This window comes from Phalacrocorax carbo, chromosome 2 (assembly GCF_963921805.1).
Source record: "Phalacrocorax carbo chromosome 2, bPhaCar2.1, whole genome shotgun sequence".
NCBI classification, from domain to species: Eukaryota; Metazoa; Chordata; class Aves; order Suliformes; family Phalacrocoracidae; genus Phalacrocorax; species Phalacrocorax carbo.
This window is the reverse complement of record NC_087514.1, coordinates 76,953,890-76,960,791: the sequence shown is the minus strand read 5'-3', so window position 1 is coordinate 76,960,791 and position 6,902 is coordinate 76,953,890. Positions and strand designations below refer to the sequence as shown.

Genomic DNA, 6,902 nt, shown 5'->3' with positions numbered 1-6,902 from the left:
AGCTCCTGTGAGCTCTTAACAAACCTCAGCGCAGCAAGTTGCAGAAGGTGCTTAACATCTCACAAGATTTGACTTCAGCAGGCTCAGCTCACCCATCCCCAGCAACTTGATTCTCGCCTTAAAACTCTTATCAAATGTTTATTGAGAAATCATGGCTTGCACAGTGTGAAATCTGCTTTTAAAAATATGTGCCAAATCAACTGCCCCCTGGTAGGCTGGGGCACACTCGGAGCAAGCAGCTCCTGAACGTGCCGTTCCTTGGTGGAGTACTGGTCCTTTTACTTCAGAGTCCCTGGACGCACGTATCTGTGGAAAGCTGCTGCGTTCCCTTGAGTTCACCAGATTCCGCTTTCATCGAGGGGGCTGGTGAAGCTGTCCCTGCCTGTATTTCCCAGACTCGCTGAGGCAGAGCTCTTTGGGATTTCCTAGAGAAAGGTATACTAACTGCTAAGTGTATGCTGGCACCTTTTTGTGGGTCTGTCTTTCTTTCTTTCTTTCCTTCTTTCCTTCTTTCTTATGCAGGGGTGTGATTCTACTGATCAAATGCTCCTGTTTATCTTTATGCAAACCTGCTGGAAGATGTGGGGGTATTCTGGAATAAATAAGAGGGGAATTCAGCTCTGGGTTTCAACCCTATCAGATCCATAAGGTCTGCTTGCAAGTTGTAGTAACAGGAGGGTTCTGCATCTCTCTAAAGACCTCTGTAAAGTGAGAAAAACCCCAAAAATGGGAACGACTAAGTATACCTAGTTCATCTCGAGTGTACCCAGGTATTATCCTAGCTCACGAAGCACACAGCAATCATGTCTGCAGAGCTTCTCCGAGGAAAGGTGCGTCTGGAATAAATCCCCAGGTAGAGTCTTGCCATTTCTGTTTTAAGAGTAGCCCAGCTTAGTGTTGGAGAGCTCATTTCATTGTACAGTATAAACTTTTAGTAAGTAGTAGACAATTTCTGTTCCAAAGTGCTTGCATTATGAGGCCCTGATCTTTCCAATGCTTACATGCTTGCTTAACTTTGCATGTCTGAATTGTCCCTTCTCAGGCAATGAGATTGCTCACGTGCATAAAGTTATTCATATGCCTAAATTTCTTCTAATGTGAGAGCGCAGATAAAGATAGGATGTGAGTAAAGGAAGTATCATTATCCTCATCTTGCAGATGAGGAACTGAAGCACAGCAAAAATGAGATCCTGATCCTCCACGGCGTGTATGTGTGCTTAATTCGTACGAGTAATTTCCGCCAGGTTCGCCGTGCCCTCTGGACTGGAGCGTAAGGTCTGGATTTCAGCGACTGGCTCCGCCACCGATTTCAAGTAAGTTGCTTCAGTTCCGATCCTGCGGCATTAGATTCAAGTGCTTAAAAAGCGTGGGTCACGCCTCGCATGGGCTGCGATGACCAGGCTGAGATAAAGGAGGATGCCTCGACCCCTTTAGCCTTAGCTCCGAGGCGTTACAGGTGGACGCCGGCACCTGACGGCATGCGACACCCGGCCGCACCGCTGCCACAGGCTGTCGCCGGCCCTGTCGGGGGCCCGGGCGCTCCCGCCGCCGCATGAGCCCGCACCCGGCAGCGCCCGCCGAGCCCGGCCCCTCTCCCGCGTCCCGGTAAAACACCTCGCCAGGTAAAACCCCTCGGCGGGGCCGCCGGCCGCCCCGCTGCCCGCCCGCCCACCCTGCCGGGCGCCGGCGGAGCGGAGCGGGCGCGGGTGCGGAGCGGAGCAGAGCGGGCGGCCGCGCCGGGCGGAGGGAGGGCGGGCGGGAGCGGCGGCGGCGGCGGGGGAGGGACCGGGCGCGGAGCCGCCGCCCGCGGGGCAGCGCCGGCACATGGAGCGGCGCCGAGCCGCGCCGCCACAGCAGCCGCCCGCCGCCGCCCCGGCCCCGGCCCCGGCCCCGGAGTAGCAGGTACGGCGGGGTAGGGGGTCTCTGGCGGGCGGGCGGGCGGGCACCTGCCCCGGCGCCGGGGGCGGGAGGGGGGTCAGCCCCGAGCGGCTGCCGCACGGGGGTGAGTGAGGAGGGTCCGCCCGGGGCCGGCGCTGCCGGGGAGAAGTTGCCGGGAGCCTAAAGTGGGAGACTCCGGAGCCCGACAGGCAGGTCCTCCCATCCCACCCCATCCCATCCTCCCCGTCCCACCCGTTTGATGTTTTTTTTGTTTTTTTTTTTTTTTTTTTTGTTAATATGAAAACGTTGCGCCGCACCGTGGGTGTCATCCAGGCGGTTTGGAGCGCTTCCTTAAAATTTCGGAGATAAGGAGCCTTGAGGGGCTGGTCATCGATCCAAAGCCGGGGGGAAGCGGGGGAAGCCGTGCCCCTGGACGGGAGCGGGAGCGGAGCCGTCTGGTCTCCCCTCCCCGAGCGGCCCCGGCACTTCGGTTCATTCAAAGCCCGAGCACAAATTGCCTGCGCCTGTTAATTGCGGGATGGGGGGTGGTGGGAGGGGGTACGGAGGTTGTAAAGCCATTAGGAACTTGTAAAATTAGCAGCCCCTGGGCGCTTGAGGGGAACGGCGCTAGAGGAGAAGTTGCTGACTTCCGAATAGCGGTGGCACCAGAAGTTTTCCTCCTTGCGATCCAGCCTCTCACAGCTGGAGGTTTTCTTTCACCCTGCTCCGCAAAGTTACCCTCTCCCTGAAGGGACGGTTTCGCTCTCTAGTCCTTACTAAAGAAGATGCACGTAGTTAAAAACTGCGTGTGTGAAGAAACGACTTCCCACGGCAGCAGTCGATTCTAAGGAAACTTTTAACTTTGTGCTTCAAGAAACCTGATTACTTCTTGGATTACTTTTCTGCTTTGGTCTAGAAGGTATGGTAACGCTGCCAGACGTTGTGCAAAGATTCTGCTTCCAAAATTGTTAAAAGTTAATAATACTGTGTTAGAAAAAATTTATAGCTTATGATTGCAAAATATCTCCAAAAAGTGATGTTTTGTGGAATGCAAGGGTTTTTAGACTGGTATGGCCATTGGCTTAAACTGTGTAAATTATTATAGAGGAATATAATGTTGTTTCTTTTTTTTCTTTTTCTCTGTTTTTTTTTTTTTCCCTTGCGCTGAGTCTGCTTACACATATAAGTGCAACTACTGTTTTCACAGGACTTTGTCTGGGGATCAGAAGTTAGAATGAGAGCTTCCTGACTAGGTATTTTTTCTTCTCAATAGCTAGATGCTACCAAGGTTACATCCATATGCATTTACTGTCCAGCCATCCAAAAAAATCCCCGAATGAAATAAACTAGGTATCTAATCCTGATTATATTTCATGCATTCACCTTAACAACCCATTTGCTAGATTTTAATAGTCTGGTTTTAAAACTGGAAGCTGTAATGCATTGTAAGGGCCAAATCCTTTAAAAGACACACTCTGTTAGCTTCAGTTGACTGCTCACATCAATTGTAACTCACATGCAGGCTGGAGTACCGTGTGGTATGACTCTCTATTAAACATTATAAATGATCATTGAAATGTAAAGAAAAAGCGTATTAATGTATTGCATTTAGAAACAAGTACTACATTTCCTTCCAAATACTTGTGAAGACTTTGTCAGAACTGACTAAGCAGGGGCATGTTCTGAGTGGCTTGTGGCACTGCTCTCTTGCCTTGCTGGTGAACAACATAGTTTAAGGTGTTCAGAGTCTTAGTGAAATAGAAAAATTAAAGACGAGTTGGCTTTCTTATATGAAAATGTAGCTGCTTCTGAATTTTCCAAACTAAATTTTTGCCTTTGGGTAACTTTGTTTATTCTTGCTTCTCTTCTCTAATGAGGGGAATTGTAAGTCAGAAAAGTGAGAATGGTTTTGTTCATGCCCCCATGAAAAAGCCCGGTATTCCTCTTCGTGGTTTAATATCCATGCTTCTATTAACTTCATGCTACTATTTTGGCATACAGTAGTTCATACTATGTCCCTTTTCCAAAAGGTGTCATCACTTGCATGCAGAAGCTTCTTTCTAATATTTACATGCTCTGCTTTGATTTTACCTCATAAATGTTTTAAAACTGAAGAAAAAATTCAGGATATACTGCTTGAATGCCATATATTTCCTCCTCCCCCCCGCCCCAAGATACCTCAATCTTCAGCAAAGCTCTACCAAGCTTAGTTTGATGGCTATTTGCCTTACTGCTTTATCAAACCCTTTGAAACTGCTGCATATGGACATGAGAAACTAAGTGTAGACCGAGTGCAAGACCAAGAACTCTTAAAATGATAACTGTCCTTATGATAGCTGTCCTTAGCAGAACTGCATGGGGGAAGTATCCAAAATGCTGCAAAGCTCTGCACTTTCCGTAGTTCATGTTTCTGTTATCCCAAACTTGCATCCAACCTTAAAGATTTTTCTCACAAATATCAATATTGGGGACTGTCCATGTGCTCCTCTGCTTTCTTTTTTTTTCTTTGAGTAAAGTAGCCTAAACTCAGAACTCGATATACTGCAAGACTAAACAACAACAAAAAAGAAATAGAAATAATATCCCTAACAAGAAAGTAAATTTAAGATAAAAAGCCAAGGCGAAGGCAGGTTTAGCCACTGAGTGAGAAGACTGATCAGAGTAAAGTCAATTGAAGTTCGATACTGGGCATCCTCAGGAGCCGGAATTTCAAACCTAATGCACTGATACCTGTAAGGGTCCTCTACCTCCTGGGTACGGCTTCCAGGGGAAGCAGCAGGAAGGCGGAGGCATAGGTTCAGTCAGGAAGGACTGTTGGACCCTGGTAATTGAAGAGGGATCACTAATCTCTCTGGCCCAACGCAATGATGGGAAGACAGGGCAGAGGACCCTTCTCTCTTTGCCCTTCATGATCCCAGTAACTGGAGAAGCTTAGATGCGGATCCTCTGTGCATCATTTATCCCAGCTGAGTATTTCTCAGGGTCGCTACCTAACTCCAGGTGAGCAGAGTGAGTTGGTGTGTTTTTAAGTAGGTCCCATACTCAGGAGTTGCAGCAGAGAGACAAGCTTGTCGTACACCTGTGACTTTCCACCTTGGCTCCTGGCTGCCAGTGCTCACTCCAGGAATGGTCCGGTTGCATGTTTCCTTATAAAAGCCTGAATGACACCTTTGTCATTTGTGTTACACGCGCTGTACAATGAAAAAAATGCAATAGTCTCCATCTCAGCATTACTGTAGCAGTTTTCCTTTCCCTTGTGGACCTTAATACAAAAAACCTGGTCTGCTTGCCACTTCCACTGCATAGCAATGCAGAAATGTAAGTGGAGAATCAATCCACAGAGTTTTACAACAATGCAAAACTTGATTCTCATCATTAAAACTGGATAACTCCAAAAGAGGACAAAAACATTTCCAGATATATTTTATTTGAGTTTAGGTACTCCTTACACTAACCCCACAGTCTTGCAGAAAGCAAGGAAATGGGTCCAGTCTGTATTTCAGCAACAGAAAACAAGGGCATAATGAATCATACGCTGTTCTGGCAGATAATTTTTGGCAATGTTTTCTTAAAAAGTCCAGAGGATATCAAAAGTCATGGATCACAGCCTAATTGTGTGGCTCTTTGTCAGGAAAAACTTCTATTGAAGACTTGTGGGATTTTTTTTTATTCTTGTTTTATGTGCAAGAAGAGCTGGGCCATACTGAATTTTATTGTTTTTCAGTCAAGATTCACATATGTACTTGATTACATTTTGACCAGTCGTTACATTCTACTGTTATTAAAAGTAATAGAATTAGACCAAAGAAAACATAGTAAAGTAGTAAAATGTAGCGCAGCCATAATGGGATCTTTGGAAAAAGTTGTTGTCCTTATGTGCGTAAGGCAGGATGCGCTGCTGGCACTGTAGTGGGCTCCCCCGGAATTCCCCTCCCAAGCGACAAACCCCATTTTTCTAGGAATTATAAAATCACACAGAAAGAAAGGTTTGGGAACGGTATTTTCTTCTCAGAATCCTTCCCTCCAAAAAAAGAGAGGGGAGGGAAGGAGGCTGTGCTGTGGGACAAACACCGTTGAGTTAAATGGAGTTGCTAGATACCTTAGAAGGATACGGGGAATACATAATGCCAGTTGAGGGGTGGAAGGTAAGGGGTCTCATCGGTTTGGCTGGGACTATGATTCCCTGGGAAGCATTTTAAACGCTTGCAGCTCAGTGCAAGAGTCAGAAGAGGAAAGACCTATTTTTTTTCTGTATTTTTTTCTGTAATGCAAAGATTATTTCCCCCCCCACCCCGCCCTGCCCCCCGCTGGAGGGGAGCAGCATTTAGAGATGAGCATGAACTTCTGATGCGAGATAGGCAGCCTCGGTCTTGTCAGCTTTATGGCAATTTTTAAACAGGAGGCTACTTTAGATACTTTCCACTCATCCAAAGTGGCTGCAGGGCTTCTATCTCCCTAGTGGCTATCCAGCAAAATGGACTGACTTGGACAGGGAAGCTCCCTGCTTCCAAGCTCAGCTGTGGTTTGTTGTCCCTACGTCTGTAATCTATACATAAACATAGCTACAACTTGGAGTCAACAAGAGTTTTGTTTGCTCCCTAAATTTAAACAGAATTGTGTGATGCATCTTTGTGAAAAGCCCAACAGCAACTGCCTCGCCCTTCTCCTTTAAGACACACCTTCCTCCATGCTTTAAGCTGGTGAACAAAAAGAGATTGCAGGTTTTTTTGTACTGAGCAAGTCACTACAGACACAGTGTGGTGACTGCAAAGGTAGGTCCTAGTCCTGAAAGATGCATGCATGTTCTTAGCTTTATTTGTACCATTGCAAATTCATGGGGATCGGACAGTGCAGGTCTGGGACCTGCGTGGCACACTCGTGCTTCTTGTGTAAATGCCTCAAAAGGCTCTTCAGACTGTGGTTTTTGAAGAGCAGCCACACTCAAATTGTCATATTTTTTTAAGCAATGGGAACTGTCCACTTCTTTAGCTTATTTTGAAGTGTATTTCATGTGAAAGATTTAC

The 6,902-nt window shown here is 47.0% G+C and overlaps 1 protein-coding gene across 5 annotated transcripts in view; it reads left to right on the top strand.

The window, feature by feature from the left end:
* The first annotated feature begins 1,201 nt into the window (after window positions 1–1,201).
* Window positions 1,202–6,902, top strand: part of IKZF1 (IKAROS family zinc finger 1) — a 71,606-nt gene continuing 65,905 nt past the window's right edge. For 4 of the 5 annotated variants that reach the window (XM_064443333.1, XM_064443332.1, XM_064443331.1 and 1 more), the window contains exon 1: window positions 1,794–1,902. The gene's annotated coding sequence lies outside the window, so the exon portion shown is untranslated. Of the gene's footprint in view, window positions 1,314–1,793; window positions 1,903–6,902 lie in introns of those variants that run through there. The other variant, XM_064443330.1, reaches the window with a different exon arrangement.